This window comes from Antechinus flavipes, chromosome 3 (assembly GCF_016432865.1).
Source record: "Antechinus flavipes isolate AdamAnt ecotype Samford, QLD, Australia chromosome 3, AdamAnt_v2, whole genome shotgun sequence".
Taxonomy (NCBI): Eukaryota; Metazoa; Chordata; class Mammalia; order Dasyuromorphia; family Dasyuridae; genus Antechinus; species Antechinus flavipes.
In genome coordinates this window covers 364,847,074-364,869,324 of record NC_067400.1, presented here as the reverse complement: position 1 = coordinate 364,869,324, position 22,251 = coordinate 364,847,074, and the positions used below count along the sequence as shown (strand labels likewise).

Sequence of the window (22,251 nt, the reverse complement as noted above, 5' to 3'; positions counted from 1 at the left end):
TTCCTAACACACAGTAGATGCTTAATAAATGCTTCTTCCTCTACTCAGGCTTTATTTGCTTTATATATAGTTGTTTGCCCCAGGTCTCTAACTTTAGATTGTAAACTCCTTTTAGGCAGAGCTGTCTTATTATACCATGCTAAGAGAATCTCAATAAAAGATATAGGCACAAAAGTCACAATTATCTATTTTTCCTTGTGATGCCTTTTTTGCTTATACTCATCTTGAGTACTACACACCATACTATAATAAGCAAGTAACCTATGAAAAAACAGGTTTTCATCTCTGATATACAATTAAACTGTCACTTTTTAAATTCATCTCTCTATAGAAAATCTGTGAATCATCCTGCCACATAAGGATAGCATTTTTTCTTCTTTATATAGTTATCCCTTCCACATCACCAGAGTTAGGAGTGTGGCATGATCTGGAAAATAAGTATAAACTTTTTTGGCCCTCCCTCCACACGAGAGAAGTTTGAATTTTTTCTTTTTTTTTTTTGAAGGACATTTACAATATTTTATTGTAAAATCTGGATTAGGAATTTTATTTGGTTATGGTTCTCTTGTCATCTGCTGGCCTTCATGTGTCATCAATAGCTTCCACAATACTCCTCAAAAATTCCCAATTAATGTCTTATGCTGACCCATGATACAAATAAAACTCAATGAGAAAGTCACAATGTGGAAGGGATAACTATAATTCAATTCCTTTAGTAATTATTTCATCAATGAATAAAGATTTTATATTTTAAGGATGGTCAAAAGTCTATACAATCTCTTAACATGTTCTATAGTCCACCTCTTCAGCTATTCTACCAACATGACTACAAAAGTAGAAAATTTGTAAATGTGACTCAAACTCATGTCATGATTAAAAAAGTTTTACTGGTCTTTTATAGTCTATTGCTGGTTCTGTACTTATGCTTATGTATATAAGAAGACTTTTCAGCCTAGGAAAATCTATCAAAACTTTAGAGTCATGTAGGGGTGACATAGTGAATAAGCCTGGAGTCAAGAAAATCTAAGGTCAAGTCCAGCCTCAGACACGTGGACAAATCAGTCAACGTGTTTTTCTCAGTAAATTTAATTGTAAAATGAGCGTAATAAAAGCACCTATCTCCCATGATTATTGTGAGGATCAAGTGATACAGTATTTGTAAATATCTGGCACATAGTAGGCTCTATAAATGCTACTTATTATTATCCTTATCATCATCATTAGACATTGTGCTCCTCAGCATCACCAGGGAAAGAAATTAGATTCATCTCCTTATGAGGCAGTAATAGAATAGTTCTTTTATAAAATGTTAACTCATTTTCAAAATGCCACAACTATTCATTTTGAAAGATTACAAGTAGCACTCTTCCAGATGAGTAAAGAAAAAACAAGCCTGCATAAAGCTTGCCATGAGCTAACTAAGAGAGATAATTCCAATGGTTGCTAGAGATACAACTTGAAGAAATATAACATGAAAAAAAGGGCAAGTATGACAGTATTTTTACAAGAAATTAATTTATCCTTAATAAAGAGGAGAGGACCACATTTGGACTCAGTCCCCAGTCTGTTATTTAAAAAAAAAAAAAAAAAAAAAAAGATGAAAAGAACACTGAAGATAAAGGAAGAGACCTAGATCAAATTATATAAACATAGGGGAAAAAAAAGCCTTGAGATCTTATTTCCAAGTATGTAAATACTGAAGTAGGGGAAGGGGAAGGGGGGGAGATAAATCACAGATATTATTAATAGCAAAAGAGATTAAGAAATACTTAATTCAAAGACCCAAATTTTTATCTTATAAAAATTATAATAAAGGCATTCCCTGATAAATATAATAATAAGAAAAAAAAAAAAAAAGCAAAACTTGGCACCTGAAAAAATTATGAACTATTTAGGTCATAGTAACACTGTTTTATGTTTTGGCTATGTTCATACCCATATGTGGTTTCCTTTTCTTGAATTAAGAAATCTAAGTGAGATTTTCAAATAGAAGTGTAAAATATAATTTTATGAAACATTTTACATATGGAACTAAATTGACACCACAAATTAAATGTGGGGGAGTGGGGTAGAATTGAGGTAGAATTTCTTTTCTTGATAGTATTTAATTTTTCAAATACATGTAAAGAAAAGTTGTCAATATTTATTTTTGTAAGACTGTTCCAAATTTTTCTCCTTCCCTCCTTACCTTCTTCCCCCTCCCCAAGGCAGTAAACAATCTCATATAGGTTAAATATGAGCAATCCTTTTAAAACATTTGTCATCCAACAATTATAAAATTGACTGAAAAATTCCAAGAATGCAAAAACCTATTGTATTTCTCAAAGGTTGATTTTTTTAACAATATCGATTTAGAAATACAAATGATACCCACCAAAGATTCTCCTGCAATATGGTGTCTCCTCCATATGAAAATGAGAAAAATTCTCTAATAGATGAAACCAGAGAAAACTGTTCAATCATCCAACACTATGGAATTAGGTATAAATAGAATTTGTATGCTGGTCAGGACATCCTAAACCCAAGACAAATAGAAGATGCAATCCCTATTGTTAGTAATATTCTCCAAAATTTCTTTTCTGTAGATAACATTGTAATGAATGTACAGTCAATCAAAAGATTCAAAGTTTTTAACAACTTTGAAAGGAAAAAGCAAATATCATCAAAACTATAGAATACCACTGAATGGGTAATTCATCATACATGTCCTTAGGACAACCCACCCCCTTTTTTAAAACAATAATCTTTTTCTAATGATGTTCTTTGGCTGGAAATCACAGAACACCACAATTTCCAAACTTTCAGATTTGTAGCTGATCCAAAAGGCAATCAAGAAAATGTATGATGAGCATTAGAAGACTGTATCTTAACTAATATGACAAACACAAGAAAAGGAATAAAAGATCTCATCAAGAAACTATCAGATCAGAAACACAAACTACTTCACTTAGCAACCTATAATACAAGAGAGCATAGGTTATTAACTGTCATCTGCTCTAAATTCAATGACAAAAGAAATTGTATTTTAGATAATCTAAATGGAACAAAAGTCAGAAATCACAAGGCATTTGTAATTACTAGATGGCAATGCTATCAATATATTTATTCTTCTTGTTAAAAATAACTTAGGAATATTACCACTTTTTCCCCCCCAATCCTGAAGGCTCATTCTTTTAATCCTCTTAACCACCTTAACCTTTGATCAGGTCACACAAACAATAATAGAAAAGGAAGAAACTAATAAAGCTATTACTCATATTTTAGGCACCCAAATAAGACAAATTAATGGAAATGTATAAAACAGTACTGGAAATAAGAACAAGTTACTAAAATATGAGATTTTTACCTTTGCTCTGCATAGCAGAGCCTAGCATTCTGTTCTATAAAACGGAAAATATTTTTAAAAACAAACCTGGTTCTATGTCTAAATTTTTAAAAAGAAATATATCCTCTATGATTCAATTTCCTTAGTACCCAGCGAATTTGACACTCTTTGCAATCTAATTTGTGTCCCCATCAATCCAATGACATTTTTTCAAGTTACAAATGACCAAATCACTAAATCAAATTGCATTTCTTAAATTGTCACCCTCCTTGATTTTACCCCAGTATTCAATTCAATAACATTTATTCAGAACCTATAATTTACTCAACTACAGTATCTACTGTAAGCAGTTAAGGACTTGTTACAAAGAAAACCTCTTAAATAATACTAAGAAATTTCATTCATTTTGAGTGTTTGTTCAGATGCGGGTATGTCCCAGTTCCCATTAATTTCAGATAAAGGTATTTAACTAGCCAAATGGAAGACATGCTCAGCAAGTATATGTACTATGTACCAGATGATGTACACTAATAACCCTTACCTCAAAAGGTTGTTGAAGGATCAAATTAGATAATATTTGTAAAGTGCTTAGCACAATGTCTAGCACATGGTAGATAGTAATAGAAATGATTACTTCTGGGGCAGCTAGGTAGCCTGGCAGTGGATAGAGTACCAGCTCTGAAGTCAGGAGGACTTGAGTTCAAAACCAGTCAAGACACTGCCTAGCTGTGTGACCCTGGGCAAGTCACTTAACCTCAACTGCCTCAGCCAAAAGAAAAAAAAAAGAAAAGAAATGATTACTCTTGTCCCCTCCCCACCACTCCTTTCATCATCTACCACTCAAAAGAACCTGATTCTCCAGATCAGATAAGGTATCTTTTATTCATCTATCCCCCACTTTCCATTCAGTTTTCATTACTATGTAATCTCTACTTTGAGATTCTAGCTACTTCACCTAGTCCACTCTTTTTTTCTCAAGCATAAGTGGGCTGGATTTGAATTCAAGTCTTACTGACTCCAAGACCAGCATTCTAGCCAGGGGGCTACCTTGAAGGCCCAGTCAGGAAATTACCTCTTTCAGGAAGCCTTCCCTAATTCACACATGAGTGTGAACTCATAATATACTTTCCATATGAGCTTATGTTTTATAGTCATCTATCTGTTGCCTCTACAGGGAAAATAAGTCACATTTATACAAGGTCAGAATCTTGTCTTTATACTTTCTCTGGCCTCCCACTCTCTAGGGTAGGACCTGACATATAAGAGTAATGGTTTGATATAGCGGAAATAGCAAAGGATTTATTATCATATGGTCTAGATTAGGTTAAGGCTTTGCCACTTCCTGTCTATATAATACTAGAAAGTCTCTGCCTCAATTTGTAGGTTTCTTCATCCACAAACTGTCAAAATATATATATAAAATTTACCTCACAGAGGTGTTAAAATTATACAAAATAATTTATTTAAAGCATTGTATGATTTCAAAATATAAAGTATTACTCTTATAAATATTTAACATATTTTTGAATAAATTATAAATTACCTCTGCCTTGAATTGTCATTAATGCCATAAGAATTTAGACTGTACTAGAATCTATCTAGGTATAAAAGAAAGAAATGGGATAGTTACAAAAGAGGGGTTGGTAGATAAACAAGAAAAAGTATATTCTTAGAAATGCTTTAAATGGATATTTGCCAAGACAAATGTAGGAACTATATGAACACAATTACAAAACACTTCACACAAATAAAGTTAAATCTAAATAACTGGAAGAATATCAAGTGCTCATGGGTAGGCTAAGCTAATATAATAAAAATGACAATCTTACCTATCAAATATCTAGATCTAATTAATCTACTTATTCAGTGCCATAACAATCAAATTGCCAAGATTATAAAGTAGCAATCATCAAAAAACCATTTGGTACTGGCTAAGAAACAGAGTAGTAGAAGAGGTTAGGTTCACAAAACACAATAGTCAATGACTAGAGTAATCTAGTATTTGATAATCCCAAAGACTCCAGCTTCTGGGATAAGAACTCACTATTTGACAAAAATTACTAGGAAAACTGGAAAACCCTATGGCAGAAACTAGGCATTAATCAACATCTAATACTTTATACCAAGAAAACATTGAAATGGGTTCATGATATAGACATAAAGAGTGACGCTATAAGCAAATTAGGAAAATAAGATATACTTTATCTGTCAGTTCCAAGGAGAAGGGAGGAATTTATGGCCAAAGAAGAACTAGAGAACATTTAAAATGCAAAATGGAGAATTTGGATTACATTAAATTAAAAAGGTTTTGCACAAACAAAACCAATGAAGTCAAGATCAGAAGAGAAGAAAAAAGCTGGGAAACAATTTTTATAACCAGTGTTTTTAAAGACTTCATTTTTAAAATATACAGGGAATTGACTCAAATTTATAATACAAGTCATCCCCCAAAATTATAAGTCAAAGAATATGAACAGGCAATTTTCAGACAAGGAAGTTAAAGCAATCCATAGTCATATGGAAAAAATGCTCTAAATCACTATTGATTAGAGAAATGCAAATTAAGACAACTCTGAGGTAGTATTTTATACCTAATAGACTGGCTAAGATGGTAATAAGCATTGGAGATGGGATGTGGGAAAACTGGGACACTGATGTATTGCTGGTGGAGCTGTGAAATGATCTGGAGAACAATTTGGAATTATGATCAAAGGACTATCAAACTGTGCATACCCTTTAGTCAAGCAGTGTCTCTCCTGGGTCTGCATCTCAAAGATATCATACAAGAGGAAAAAGGAGTCACATGCAAAACTGTTTTTTTACAGCCCTTTTTTGTAATGGCAAGAAACTGGAAACTGAGTGGATGCCCATCAGTTGAGGAATGGCTAAATAAGTTATGGTACATGATGTAATGGAATGTTAGTGTTCTATAAGAAATGATTTTTTTAAAAAAACTTATTTCAGAAAAGTTTGGAAAGACTTACATGAACTGATGTTAAGTGAAGTGAGCAGAATCAAGAGAACACTGTACACAACAACAAGAAGATTATGTGATGATCAACTGTGATGAATTTTGCTCTTTTCAATGATGAGGTGATTCAAGGAAATTCTAATAAGACTTGTGATGGTAAGATAATAAGAGGCGAGAAACAACACTAGCAATTGGAAGGAGTGGCAGAAAACCAAGAAAGATTTCACAAAAGCAACTGAAGCAAAGTAAGTATTCTAAGAGGCAAAAGTGAGTATGTAATGAATTTCAGCATGTGAGAACAATCTATGCAAACTCATAGGGATGAGGTATAGGAAACAGCTAAGAAGGTCAGCTTGGCTAAAACAAAAAGTGAAAAAAAGGAAAATTAAATGAAAAAAGTCTGAAAGGTTAAGTTGGGAACTAGATTCTTCAGTGTTCCCTAATTCTGGGAAACTAGCAACTATATAAATTAAGATTTTAAAACTGATAGTAGAAACCAGGGCATAATTTTTCTTTTGAATAAATAAAAGCCAAGGTAGCATAATTTAGTGGGGAAAAGCATTATTTTTAGAGTCAGGTTAAATCTGGGTCCAAATGTTGCTTCTGACACTAACTATATACCTTGAGCAAATCATAATTATGTTGTGCCTCAGGTTTACTTATCTGTAAAATAGGAATGATATTTCTATTATTAATTTCAAGAACAAGTATGAGTATGAAATATATTAGTATTCATCAAACTTGAAAAGAGGTATATGCAAGAGTTGTATGCACCTCATACAATCTTAAAAACCAAACTTCATGTATCTGTTCAAGTGCTACACTGAGAATGACAACAGAACAAACCAAAAGTTATCTTGCATAAGACCAATAAGCAATTTAATGAACTGAATACTGAATTAAAAGATACCTGGATTTTAATCCAATTTCTACTGAACTGCTCTGAAACCATAAACAAGTTTGATTCTATAAAAGAAAGCCAATACTGTCTGTCTCCATCTACCTTGAGGAATAGCATAAAGATAAATAATGAATATGAAAATGATGTGCACTCTTCTGAAAAAAAGGTCTAAGTAAATTCGCAATTAATAGTATAAATAATCAGCAGCAAAAACTGGCAGGTATACAAACGGTTGTTATACACAGAGCAGATGGTTCTCCACCAAGACCAAAAAATCAGTTTAAACTGAAGTTGGTTAAATTACATTTAGACATATAAAATAACAGACCTTTTAAAATGAAATTAAGTTACAAAAAAAGCTACAGAATATCTTTTTCTAAAGGTTTTATAAAGATGAAGAAAAAAACAAATCAACTGAGCCACTTTAATTGTGGTCACTCTGTAACAGAGTTATGCCCTGGTAGATAAAACCCTAGACCTGGAAATAAGAAAATCTGAGTTCAAATCTGTCACTTTTAACTATCTGCCTCGATTTTTCATGATAATATCGTCTATTTCCTAGGGCTGGAGCAACTAAATGGGACAATAGATTAAACACTGGACCTCAAGTCAAAAATTAAATCAGGCCTCGGACACTTAACAGCTCTGTGACTCTGGGCAATTCATTTAACCCCATTTGCCTCTGTTTCCTCATCCATAAAATGAGCTGGAAAAGGAAATGGGAAAAATCACTCCAGCATTTTGCCAAGAAAATCTCTGGGAATGGCAGGTCATGAAGAGTCATACACAACTAAAACTAATAACCCATTTGAGGTTTGGGGGGATAAAATGAGTTATTTGTAAAGCACGTTGCAGTACCTGTTGTTGTTGTTGTGATATAAGACTAGGCTAGTTATAAGCTTTACTTGAAATTAGGAGAGATAACCAAAAGGAACTTTCAAAACCCTTTCTTTCCTGAAAATTCTGTATCTAGTCATTGTTGGGATGGGATCAGAGAAATTAGAAGGGCAACATATTCCTACCATTCACTAAAAGGACTGAAGACAAAGGAAGAAAAGATTTTTATTTTTGAAGGCTTGAAGGGTTCAGCTTACACATGATAATTAGGAATAGAGTTTGATAACATTGGTTTCTGTAAAGTTTTCCTTTTATAAAACATGTTACTTCATATAAATTATCACTACATTGTACTTTGTCCATATATTATGATGTTCGGGCAATTTTTTTTTTTCAAATTTAGATTTAACATGCAAAAATTAATGAAAGCCCTGTTGCATCAAAAGGTATTACTCATGAAATCTCATATTTTTCACAATCCATATAGATTTTCAAGTCCAGCAAGTACATTTTCCAGAAGAAATCAGGGCCATCAACAAGCATGCAGATAGACTTTAAAAAAATGAACCCATTTGCAAAATTTGTTACCAGATTGCAACATCTGAAAGCTGTGCTTCTACTTAATATAATGCATCTTTTAACAATAAGATAGTAATATAAAATACTCCTATTTCAATAGTATTTTCCATTTTCATTAAAAATCTCAACATAAACTTGTTTGATGTACTGATCTAAAACCAACTAACAAGGGCTGCCTCTTCAGTTTCACAAGGTAGTAGAAAAAGGTAAACTAGATTCTCTCATATTTCTTTCTAGAAATAAGAATGCTATGATTTTATAAATACTTCTCCAAATACTATTATTCTAATATAAAGATACTAAATAAATGTTCATTCTCCCATTCAAAAAATGAAAATGTTCTTTTTAGTTCAGACAAAATCTAGTTTTAAGAATTATCACTCTAATTTTCGGACTGACATAAAATTATATCTATGTCTTTGCCAGCTGCTCATTAATACTGCATTTCTAAAATATCAAATATTACAAATATTTTCACAAATGCATTGTTTGAAAATAATGTCCTTTTATCTATTTCGGTTTTGCCCATCATTCTCTTTTCCTGCTCTATGTCAACTCAATTATCTTTCAAGTTAACCACTTCCTTGCTGCCAGTCTTTGGGTATCTAAATTGAAGAATATTCTATGACATCACCCTTCAGTCCTGAAAAAAACAGACTAACAATGTAAAAAGCATCTCTGAAAAATCACTAAGTCTTCCTCCCTCCTCTATACCTCCTCCAGATGCCACTTATTTATTACTTTCCTAGGTAGCCAAACTAGTGAAAAAAGTTTCTAGCACAACTTTTGATTCTAAACAATTTTCTCCCTGTTTGGCTTCCATCTACTGAAATAATGTATGCCAAGATCTTTTTAAACATACTCAGTTTTAACTATGGGAAATGAGTGTGGACCACAACATAGCATTTCCACTCCTTCTATTATTGTCCACTTGCATTTTTGTTTTCCTTCTTAGGCTATCTTTATCTTATTTCTAGATCTGATTTTTCTTGTGCAGCAAGATCACTGTATAATATGTATACATATATTGCACTTAACATATACTTTAACATTTTTAACATGTATTGGTCTATCTGTCATCTGGGGGGGGGGGGAGAAGAAGGGCTAAAGTTGGAACAGAAGGTTTTGCAAGGGTCAAAGCTAAAAAATTACCCATGCATATATCTTGTAAATAAAAAGCTATTATAAATAAATAAACATATTCAGTATTTTGTCAATCAGGTTTATGTCTCTATTTTCATTCTGTTAAATATATACTTGTGTATTTCTTTAGTTTGAGAAAGTATAGGCTTCTTAAGCACTATTCTCACTTAACTCCTCTCTCTCTTCCATAGGATTAAAAATTGAAATTGACCGGAGAGAAAAAGTAAATTCAATCCTTTCATTTTACATATTAAACTGAAGACTAAAAAAATTAACTAAAAGTCGCTAAGATAGTAAATATCAGAGCTTTCTACATATTCCTTCAACATCTTTATTAAATAATTCTACTTGCTACTGGTTCTAATAAACAAAAGAATCACAGATTTCAAACTGGAAGGCAGCTTTAGAAGTTTAATCCAGTCAAACCTCATTTCACAGAAAAGGAAACAGAGCCTCTGTCTCATAATTTGACTCACCCTAATTCACAGAGAAATTGGCAGAACTGGGATTAAATCCCAAGGCTTTTGACTCTATTCCACAATACGATGCTTGCCTTCTTAATCCATCTTTTCTTCTTATTGCAACAGGAGTAAAGATCTCACAATAAGTACAACTTGAATGTCATAGATGAATGCATTTCATACAGGTAACTTATACCATTCCCATTCTTCTCCTCCCCAATACTCAAATGGATATGTAGGATGAACTTCCTCGCATGACTCAAGAATCAGCTATTGTTACAGTTCCATGTTTAGATATACCACTGATTTTGATTTTCTCTTCTGACAGCATTGCTGTCCTTTCTTATAAAAGTGACATTGGCTTCCCATTCATTCAAAAAGCATTTATTAAACATTTGCAAGGTATTCTGCTGGGTGGGAGAGACTCAAAGACTTAAAATGAAGCAGATTTGTTGTATTCAGTCATGTCTGACTCTTTGCGATGATGCCTTTTGAGATTTTTTTGGCCAAGATACTGGAGTAGCTTGCCATTTCTTTCTCCAGCTCACTTTACAGATGAGAAAACACTAAGGCAAACAGGGTTAAGTGGCTTGTCCAGGTTCACACAGCTAGTAGATATCTGAATCCTTATTTGAACTCAGAAGGTAAATTTATTAAAGCACAAGTTTAATCATGACACTCATCTACACAAATGCCTTTCCTATGGCCTTTAGGATTAAACATAAGTATTATTTGGTTTTTAAAATCCTTCAAGTAAATAGATAAATAAATGAAGTTCTTCACAACTTGGCACCATATCCCTATGTATTCACTGAGTATAAAATGAATAAACTGTGATATACAGAAGGAAAGAGTATCATTTCACCTAAAGGAATTCAAAGAAATATGGATACATATACTGACAAAAGTGAATAATTAAAATCCAAAATACACATGTAAATGAAAATAAGATAAACAGTAACAAACCTCAAGTTAAATACAATGGATTATGCATGAACTAATGCTACTTTTTTTGTTGTCAGTTAGTAAACTTTCTTTTAGTTTAACATGTCCATGTTTTATTAAAACATTTCATCAATATTTCTGCATAGATTAACCAGTATTTACTGCTGATACTAATATATGATGATTGAGTGCATTATCCAACGTAACAAAATTAATTGCAAAGTTCTAATAATGTAAAGCATTATATTTTTAAATAAGCTTATTAGTGAGGGGCAGCTAGGTGGATAGAATACAGGTGCTTTGACCAGAGTTCAAATCTGACTGTTAGCACTTAATACTTCCAGCACTTAATACTTAATAGCTGTATGACCCTGGGCAAGTCACTGAACCCCAACTGTCTCAGCAAAAATAAAAAAATTACAATTAAAAAAAATTTTAAATAAGCTATTATTAGGATATGCTCAAATTCAGTTTAAATTGTTCTTTTTTTTGTTCAATCAAGTTGGTATAGGAATTAACAGTTTCTGATAAAGTTTATAAGCCCCATTTCACACTAATAATCCATATTGGGGCAAAGAACCTTTTTTCTGCCAAAAGTCACTTGGATATTTATAACATTGACAAGCCATATAAAATTATCAACTTATAAAAATAAAGCAGTAAGAAGCTGTTGTACCTGGCATTCAGCTCATCCTCACTACAATTACCTTAGCAAAGATTTCATGGGCCTTAAGAGGCTAAAGGCACAGATGTTCCCCTCCTCTGCTCTATGCATTAATGTTCCACTATAATTCTCCAACACAATTAGTTGCATTCTTTTTGAAATGTTCAAATAACATGATAGTTACATAGTCTTTGGGGGACTGCTATTTTTTCTTCAAAATTAGTTTCTTCCAGCAACCCAAAAATACTATTTTTTTAAAAGGGTAAGGTAAAGCTAACTCCCCAATGGAAAAAATCTTGAACACAAAAATAATGAAAATTCTTTTAAAAAATAAAATAAAAAAGCATTTCAACCTTAATCTGTATTTATCTAAGAACCTTTCAATTCTGACAAAAAGCTACATCGAGGTTGATAACTAATCCTTAAAAAAAAAAAAAAAAAAAAAAAAAAACCCTCCTAATTATCTTCTATTTGTAAGGCAAGTATATAAAATTGGAAAACAACAAATGCCATGTGTTCAAAGTAGAAATTGGAAAACAAAAAACGCCATATGTTCAAAGGTAGTATTGGGGAAAATTCAGTCATTTTAAAACAATTGCCTCTGTAGGATAAATACTTGCAAAGTATATCTATCACAAGACTATTTTAAAGATCACCAAAAAAGTTTTGAATCTTCACTTCTCCAAAAGATAATCCAAACATATCAGGTATTCCCAAATATTCATCATCTGTCCTAGGTTTTCAAACATAGGCTTTAAATAATGATGTATAAAACAACAAAAGATTTATACCAGTCTTTTATTACATACAATGTCTATTGAGTATAATATAAATGAATAAGGGGGGGAAAAAACCCAAAGTATTTTGCAAACAATAACTATTAATTCCAAACACTAAAGAGAGGCAAAAAAGAGACATGGAGGAATTGAAACAGACTCAAGAACAAACTAGAACCATATTTTTATTTTAAAAACTGGTTATAACTAACCAGTGCTGGATTAAGTTAAAAAAAAAGTTCAATGATTCTTTGACCAACAATGATGAGGAATTTGTTGATATTTAAGTGGCATCTGTCTTGGATCCAGTTACTATTTTACCTAAAGTATGGTCCTATAACCATGTAGGAAATCCCAGCCAATGCATGGAGAAAACTCCTACAGCAATGAATATTTACACCGTGTAATTTTGGGGAAATGCCAAAAATCACAATTCTCAAATCCCTAGGGGTCCTTGAAAGACTTACAGGATCTTCCCTAGATCAAAATTAAGACATTTTATTTTCTAATAGGGTAAACATGGCTGTAACACTCACCTCCCCCCCCAAAAAAAAGGGGGTGGGGGAAGGAGAAAAATATAGTCTAACTTTTTGGTAGTGTGAAAGAGATCCAGAGTCCAAAAAAGTTTTAGAACTGCTGACCTGGAGAACTAAAACTAGGAGACTTAAACACAAGTGGCCATTATAAGTCAGATCCACATTTTTTGAGCCCAAGGTAGGTCCCTTACCATTATTGAGTTTTCATAGAAATATAGGACAATCCTACACATTCAGTGGTTCTCAAACTTTTGTTTTCAGTATCTTTATCCTATCAAAAATTATTGAGGATCTCTCCAAAGCGTTTTTGTTTATTTGGGTTATATTTATATGCATTTACCATATTGGAAATAAAAACCATTTTTGAATTTGTAGACCCTCTAAAAGGGTTTCAGAGATCCCCAGGATTCTCTAGACCATACTTTGAGAACCACTGAAGTAGGCATTAAGACTATGGGGAGGGAATGTACTTATAATATAATTTTAAAGGTTTGAAATGTCAAAAGAAACATGATTCCAGATCATAAATAAAATTTTTCAACCAAATGTTCTACTTTCAAATAGGAAAATGACATGTTTTAAGCTAGACATATTGTAGGTAACATATAGTGATAGACAATGAGATGTACATGGATCCCATGTCAATTTTCCATATCCTACCTTTTTTTTTTTTCTCCTTCTCCCTATCCTTCCTGTGTCCACCCCTATCCCTTAACCTCCCCCAAAAAGTTACAATAGAAAAATTCTAAGTTTAAAATCAGAGGACCAGGATGCAAATACCTTTTCCACCATGTGATATGATGTCAAATGTGCTTTATTTTGAGTTAAAAGACCTGGGTCAATCATATCTTGGCTTAACCATTTACATCTTTCCCTCTGAACTTTCCAACTATAGCCCAAAATCAATTGTTCAGAAGAATCTTCTCTGACTGGTTTGCACCTGTTTGTATAGCACAACCATCACTATCATACTATCCTATTTTAGCACTTTATCATATCAATATATAATTTTGATTTATGCTGTCCTGATCAGAGAATTACTCCTTCATGACCAAACTAAAATCACCTTCACAAGAAGATGGAGTAATGAACTAGGATTTTAGTGGAAATCAAAGAGACGTGACATAAAGATATTATTTTTATAACAAATATAAGATTAGAAAAATGAGTCAATCACATAGCAGAAGAATGAAAAGAGATGCCTAGCACAACTGCTACTTCAGAACCCACAAAATATTGAGTCTTAGCTGGAGAAAGACCTTAAGCATGTCAGGCAGGTTAAACGTAGAAAAAACATGGATAAAAAAAGAGAACAAGGATAAAAAGTTCACAATGAGAATAAGCAGATGGAGATATGGAGGGAAAATTCACATGAAATGAATCATTGTGAAACATAATCTTAAACTCCACATATATTTATATGTATATATGTACAAATACACTTATATCCACACATACATTATGGAGGGGCACATATACTCATTTTTTGTAGTTCATATCTCTTGCCTATCAATCTGAAGAAGGAATTATGTTGCATATTTCTTTTGGGTAGCATTGTATTAGGTATACAGAGGGTACTCAAAAATTATTTTTAAAGTGATCCATGAATGTACTCATTCCTGATATTCTGTGTAAACTACAGTAGTTCAGAGGGCATGGTTAAGAAAGAAAGAAAAATTAATTGCTTTATCCCAAATCAACAAGTATATTAAATATTAAGTACCTATTATATGTCAGGCCCTATCTTTATTATTCTCTTGAGATGAAAGCCTACAAATTTGATCAAAGCCAGATCTAGAGAAATTTTTAGATAACAAAGCATATTATATAATTAAGTGGTATGTTAGCCTAGATATAAGAGCAAATCAAATAGAAATTCAGCTAAATGCTAGGTATTTCTATCACACTGACAATGCAGACTTTTGTGTGTCTCAAAATGAAATCAGTAACATGATCTCTTTATGCAATACTGTCATACAAAAGAGAGAACAGTCATTCAAGAGACTGGCCTCAGCAAATTAAATTGAAATCCTTGACAAATTTCCTGAAGAAAAAAACATATAGCAATATTTCAAAAAAAATATTAAAAATGACAACTTTACATAGCTATCATTATAGAAGAATGGATAAGACATTTTGATAGAGTATATTAGTAGTACAATCTCAAGTTCTTATTCCAGAAGTCAAGTACCAAAATAAAACCTAACAATAATTTGTCACCTCCAAATCTTTAATCAAAACTAAAATTATCCTGATCAGTAATTAATTTTCATATAAAGGCAATTTCTGGTTAGAAAAATATATGAAAACTATTACAGGAATTTTGTCTACTAAATGAAAATTAAATAAAGAGAATTGGTCTTTAGGACATGTCAAAATTATTAAATAAGTAGTTTTAACAAAAACAAATCCTTGGAAACCATTTTAAAAATTATTTTAGTTTGGGTTTTTGGTCAAAAAGGAGAGCTTTAAAAATTATCGGTGCCTCCTAATTGTTCATCACAGAAAAACAAATTTAAAAAAACAGAAAAAAAAACTATTAAAATGGTACCTATCCTCATGTAGCTTATATTTGGTTGAGAGAACAAGGCTACAAAAGCCCAAAAGATAAAAATTAGACAAGAGGTATATACATAGATACTCTTGTGTGTGGGTGTGTATGACCATTTTAAAGTAAGTTATGGACATTCCACAACTTAACAGGTTGAGGTCCAAAAACTTTTCTTCAAAATTGATCTATCATCTCTATGCAATTCTCCCCAGAAACAACATTCCTAGCGTGTAGGTTCCCAAACCTGTTTCATTCACAATATGACTAACTAAAACAAAACCTAACCAATATTAAGGAATGTTTTGATGGAGAAATGCATGCTTATTTCAGTCTCAAAGCCATTCTCTAGCAGTGACCTCTAGAATAAAGTGAAGTGAAAAAGGAAATGGTGCAAGTCATCAGCAACTTCCAAAGTCTATCTACATATAAGAAGCCACCTCACTAGGGCAATTATTTCCCGGATATTCTGAATTGTATCCCCCAAGAAGTACAGATTCACTAAAAAACCTTTTTATATTCTTAAATCCCAAGTCTATAAAGTCAGGAACTTCCAGGACTGGAAAAGCCACAGGCAAAATAAATAAATAAATGAAAAGCATAACATTGATAATAACTAGTGTGATCCTTCAAGAAAGAAGAGATAAATGTTGAAAGGAATTAAGGAAAAGAGATGAGAATTAAAGGCCAATTCGAATTTAAATAAGCAGAACAAAAGAAGAATGACATTATTCCAGATAGGAGGATAAGCAAGAGCAAACATATATGATAGTTAAGTTCCAAAAACAGTGTGGTTATTAGAGGGTATTTTCAGTGTAATAGTGTAAAATAAGTATGGCTAACAAAAATATCATCTAAGGCCACTGTCAGAATTCATCTTTTTAAAAATTGGAGGAACTTTAAATTATTCTAAATGCCACTGTACCTAACAAAACCACATTCCCAATATACCAAGGTTCACTTAACAAAAAAGAAATATGGATGAAAACTATTACAGGAATTTTGCCTACTGAATGAAAATTTTTTAAAAAGAGAGGGAATTGGTCTTTAGGACTCATTTTAAAAGTATTGGTTAAATAGTTTTAACAAAAACAAGTCCCTGGAAACCATTTTAAAAATTATTTTAGTTTGGGTTTTTGGTCAAAAAGGAGAGCTTTATAAACTATCAGTGCCTTCCAGTTTGGTCATCATAGAAAAACAGAAAAAGGACAGATATGTATGGATATCTTTTAAAGAGTTGTCTCCACACTTTCATTTAATAAAAAAAGTCAAGTTATGACCCTGTACAGAGAGTAGTAAGATCTCATGAACTAAATCTCTTAATTTTTCTCCTCACTAAAAATGTAATAGATGATTTCCAAAATATAAGATCTTTTGCATCAAAGTCAGATTTTTCCTAATTTTGATTCTGGGAGTTAAAAGCCTTTTATGTTCCATACTAGTGAAATGATGTTTAAAAAGTGAATCATAACTTTTATCAAAAGTGATGAAGAATTAATAAAATGAGGACAGGGTCCCCAAGAACATGGTTTATAATACTGGTTTAAGGGGTTGGGGGGAGGGGGGGGAGGAACAACCTTTCAAAGCAGCAATTTAAACAAGTCACTTAGGTCAGTGGTGAATAAAAGAGTAAATTCAGAAAGTGAGAATAAATTGGATGAATGGATATGAAAGATATGAAGGTATGAAAAGCTACGGTCTGGGGGGTTTTTGGGGGGGAGGTGAGAGGGAAAAGAGAATTAGAGGCCTCTGTGAACTGAGAAACCTTCAAACTCTCAACACTCTCGGCATTAGTAGGGCCTCATTTTTCTGAGGCCCAGTAATTAAGGTGCTAACTTGAAGGGATACAATATGGTAAAGAACTAAATGTGTAAATGGGGAGGGGGAGAGGTAAATTAGAGAAACCATGTTCTTAAATCTCATTCCCTTTTAAGAGAGAATCAAAACTAGAAGAACCCTAAGGTACGTCCCACCCCCATCCCAAGGGGGTTGGCTGGGGGAAGTTCAGTGTTTTGGGGCTTGGGCGGGGAGGAATAGATAGGGGAGACAAGCAACCAGAGGCCTTCCCTTCCACCCACCCCTCACTACAATCAAGGCCCCGGGCTGGGTCAGCTTAACTGGGGAACGCCATGAATGGGAGCTGTGAGAAAAACCCAGACCTGGCCCAACAGGCGCTCAGGGTTGGCCTGAAACTATGCCTGGGGAGTGGGGGGTAGGAGGGATTGAAAGAGGGGGGAGTGTGTATGTGTATATATATGAGTGAATGTTTGTGTGTGCGTGTTTTGACGGGGCTATTATAGATCAATTTCATTTGTGCGGGGTGACTGGCCAGGGTAAACAAGGCTGGTTGTGTGTGTGGGAGGGGGGTACTGGTTCTTGGAAGGGGCAGTCAGGGCAGCATGGGGTAAGGGAACAGGGGGCGGAGAAGGGCAGCCCCGGGCCCCGGACGCTGCCTAGAGAGGCTATCAGGAGCAGAGGAGAGAAAAGACAGGAAAGGGGGAGGGGGAGCGCAAATCCAGGAGCGCTGAAGGGGGAGGGGAATGGAGGGGGGTAAAAAGATCTAGGACTGGGGGTATAGGGTCGAGGGAGGGAGGAGACGAGTTAGGTGGCACTGGCTGGACGCCCGGGCCTCGCTGGGGCCTGGAGGGACCTACCGGGCTCGGCAGCGGGGGGTGGCAGGGCGTCCCGGCGGCGGCTCCTCTCATGCTGAGGCGGAGGCGGCAGAGACGGCCTGAGGAGCGGGAGGAGCCGGAGGCGGCGGCGGCGGCGGCAGCGGCGGAGGTGATGGCGGGGAGTCCCGGCGGCGGCCGGCTCCGCCGTACTGCATCCCTTCTTCCCTGCCCACCCGTTTCCTCGTCCCCTCTCCGGCTTTCCAAACTTCTTCACCGGGATAAACAAATCCACCGCCAGGGGCGGCCGCCTCAGACTCTCCCCCCTCCCCCCCCACCCGCCCCCGACTCCTCCTCACACAGACTCCCCCACCCCACGGCCGCCTCCGCCGCCGCCGCCGCTGCTGCTCAGGCTCGGGCTCGGCTCCGGCTCCGGCTCCCGGGCTCCGGCTCCCAGGCTCCGGCTTCCTAGTTGCGACGAAAGCCCCGGCCAGCTCCGGCGCATGCGCCGTGCCGCCGGTTCCTTGGAGTTCTCCCTCTAGTTCCCTCCCCTACACTCCGGCCCGCCGGACGCTTCCGGGCGTGCGCAGGAATCCGCGTCTCCGGGTTTTGGAAGCTGCAGCGTCGGGAATGGGGGTGGGGTGGGGGGAGGGAGGCGGGGAGGAGCAAAGATGAGGGGAGGAAACAGAGGTCCTGGGGTGAGAAAAAGCCCCGCCTGCTGTAATCGCCCCTCCTGTTGTGCGGGAGAGGAGGGGATCGGGAGGGGGCTTCTGTAGTACTAAAAAGCCCATCACAACATCGACAAGAGCCCATCCATCCCATTTCTGAAACCATACTGTCTAAAAATATAACGATTCCCTTGGCCCAGCTTTCCCCCTGACACTTCTGTAAACATTTAATATGTTTGTTACGTGAGTGCCCTGGTTTCCTATTTTTCCGATATTGGGTAGATAGGCATTCTCCTCTGTCCGGACTAGCTTCCATAACAGAAGCATCCAAAAGGCAAGACCAGATCTGTGTGTGAATTTCTTCTCTTTGCATCTAGCAGAATCTCGCTGGAGTGTGTGTGTGTGTGTGTGTGTGTGTGTGTGTGTAGATTTCCTTCCCAACAGTAAATGTGTTTAACATTATACCTTGAGGTTCTTGGAATATAGATGTGAAAGGATTTGAGAGATTCACTAGATGTTTGGATTCAAGAAAAAGCAAAGACCCACAGAAATTTAAATAATTTGGTCATTCATGGAGTTGGAACGCAGGCAGCTTTTGAACCCAGGTTTTTCTGACTTCAAATGCAGTGTTTTGTTTGTTTTGGATTTTTTTACCCCAATGAGAGAAAAAGAAAGGTTAGAAGACCGCCTCTCTGATTTCCTAGAGATGGTAAAATGTATATTATGAATTAAGAGAAAAATATGGAACACAACATATCTTAAAAGTGCAAATATTTGTTTGACCAGAGTACTAATAACCCTGTTCTAATAAACTATCAGAAAAAAAAATTTTTTTTTGAAGGACAATGCTCTTGTGAATGGTTTTATTCAGACTACTGTAATGGAAACAAGAATAATAAAAGCTCATGTTTTCTGTCAATTTTGCTGTCAACAAAGCATGCTTCACTACAACCCTATGGAAAGGTGTTACAAATTGTTTTTTCAAAAACACCAAGATTTGGTGTGAGTATTCCCTGTAGCTACACAGGTTGGGAATGCTCCTCTTAAAGGATTGAAGTCTCTGAAAATGTAGCACCCTTTAGGCAGCTTGTGATGAGCCTTTCCAAATTTAGCTAAGCTTGTCTTCAGGCAGCAAACAAACTATCCATCACCAGGCCCAAATGTGGAGCCATTCCAGTTTAATACAATAACCCAGAACTTGGACTTCAGTTAAACAGGTTTCAAGAATCCAGAAACACACCATGTCACAATGAGGTATCAGAGTAGAATTTTAGATGAAAGTACACAACTATGTATCAGGAGAGCACTGGATTTGGAGGCAAAGAATCTAAACTAAAACCCATCATTTTAATTTACTACCTAGACAGGATTACAATCTCTCTGGATCTCAGTTTTCTCATCTGCAAAATAAAGGGGTTGAACTTGAGGGTCTCTAATGATCTCTAAGAATTGCTTGGGACATCCCCATGACTGCTTACTTAGGGAATCTTCAGAGACACTTCTACCTGTAGTTCTATAAAGCTATGAAAAGATATCTACTAAGAATTATATATGAAATTCTTTTCTGATTATAAGATTATAGCGTGTGTATTGTGTCCATTTTACAAATGAGGAAACAAACTTAAAGAATGGGGAATTAGCCACATTTACACAAACAAGGAAATGTGGTAATCACAAATGGATCAGAAGCTTTGAATTTCAAGCCCAATGAACTCTGGATTATACCACTAGAAAATGACCTAACCACAAGTTTGCACAAGACCTTAGAGTTGGAATTATCTTTGGAGGTCATCTAGTGCAATTCATACTGTATATCCTCTACAATATCTTCAAGGGATCATTGAGGCTGTACTTGAAGACTTGGAGATCCCCAAAATCTCTCAGAATAGCCCATTCTATTTTTTGTATGGTTTTCCTAATTCAGTTCCAGGGAAAAATCCTTCTTTGATCTGACAGTCCTTAAAAAAAAAAAAAAAAAAAAGTTCTTGAAGACTGCTAACATGTACCTGACTTCCATGTCTTTTTCTAGAATAAATATTCCCCAAATCCTATAATTAATGACCTGAGATTGGAATGAGTGACCTCTAAGTCCTTGCATTGAATTTAAAATTAGAACACGTGAGTTCCAATCCTGTCTCAGACACTTGCTGAATGTGGCAATGGCAAATAATAGTCCCTCAGTCTTTTGCATGTGAGGAAATTCATCTTTAAAATACAGATGATAATATTTATACTACCCAAGTCATAGCAACCAATCTGACAAGAACAGCCAATCTAACTTATAAGTTCACTGAAAGAGAAGTACTTTAGTTTTGCTTTTTTCTCCCCCCCGCATTTCTTTCCTTGTCTACCCATAGAAAGTATTTTATTTTTTCCAATTACATGTTGACAATTTTTAATATTCATTTTTATAGAAAATTTTGAGTTCCAAAATTTTTCTTCCCTTCCTGCTTTCCCAAGATGGTAAGTAATTTGATGTGTTATATACGTGCAATCATGTAAAAACATATAAACATGTTAGTCATGCTGGAAAGAAGAAACTCTATTCAATCCAACTCTATCAGATCAATGAAAGTATTTTGTAAACATTAAAGAAATACATAAAAGTGCTTGCCTTGAAAAAAGTTAGTAAACTTTCTCAGAGTGTCAATTTCCTCCCCTATAAAATGTGAATAGAGATTGAATAAATTGAGATACTTTATTCACTCTAAAGGTATGATCTTATGATCCTTCAAACATCCTATATCCTTATCTGGATGCTTTCTTGCTTATCAAATAATAGAGAACATTTGTGTAGCACCTAATTCCAGACATTATGCTAAGTGCTTCATAATATTTATTATCTTATTTGATGCTTACAGCTCTCTGAGGTAGATCCTCTTATTATCTCAATTTTACGGTTGAGAAAACAGAGACAAGCAGTTCATTGACTCATCTGAAGCTGGAATTGAACTCAGGTCTTCCGGATTCCAAGCCCATTCTCTTATCTACTTCACTACCCAACTGTCTGAATATTCTTCCTAAAATTTATCACCCAGAACTGAACATAACATTCCACTTATGTTCTAAGCTAGGCAGAGACAAGAACCATCAATCCTTTGTTATGAAAGTTTTGTCAATAAGCTTTTATTAAGTCCTTATTGTGTGTTAGGCACTGTGCTAAGTGATAGAAGATACAAGAAAAGGTAAAAATAAAAATCTATAATCCCTTCTTTCAAGGAGGTTATAGTTAGTAGATAAGAGAATGGGCTTGGAATCCGGAAGACCTGAGTTCAATATACTTAGTAT

General features: G+C 34.9%; 1 protein-coding gene across 3 annotated transcripts in view; it reads right to left on the bottom strand.

The window, feature by feature from the left end:
- SPOPL (speckle type BTB/POZ protein like) overlaps nt 1-22,251 on the bottom strand; it is a 105,192-nt gene that overhangs the window by 67,630 nt on the left and 15,311 nt on the right. For 2 of the 3 annotated variants that reach the window (XR_007951955.1, XM_051985809.1), the window contains exon 1: nt 18,341-18,543. The exons of the other annotated variant lie outside the window; for it this stretch is intronic. The gene's annotated coding sequence lies outside the window, so the exon portion shown is untranslated. Of the gene's footprint in view, nt 1-18,340; nt 18,544-22,251 lie in introns of those variants that run through there. 3 annotated transcript variants of the gene reach the window in all.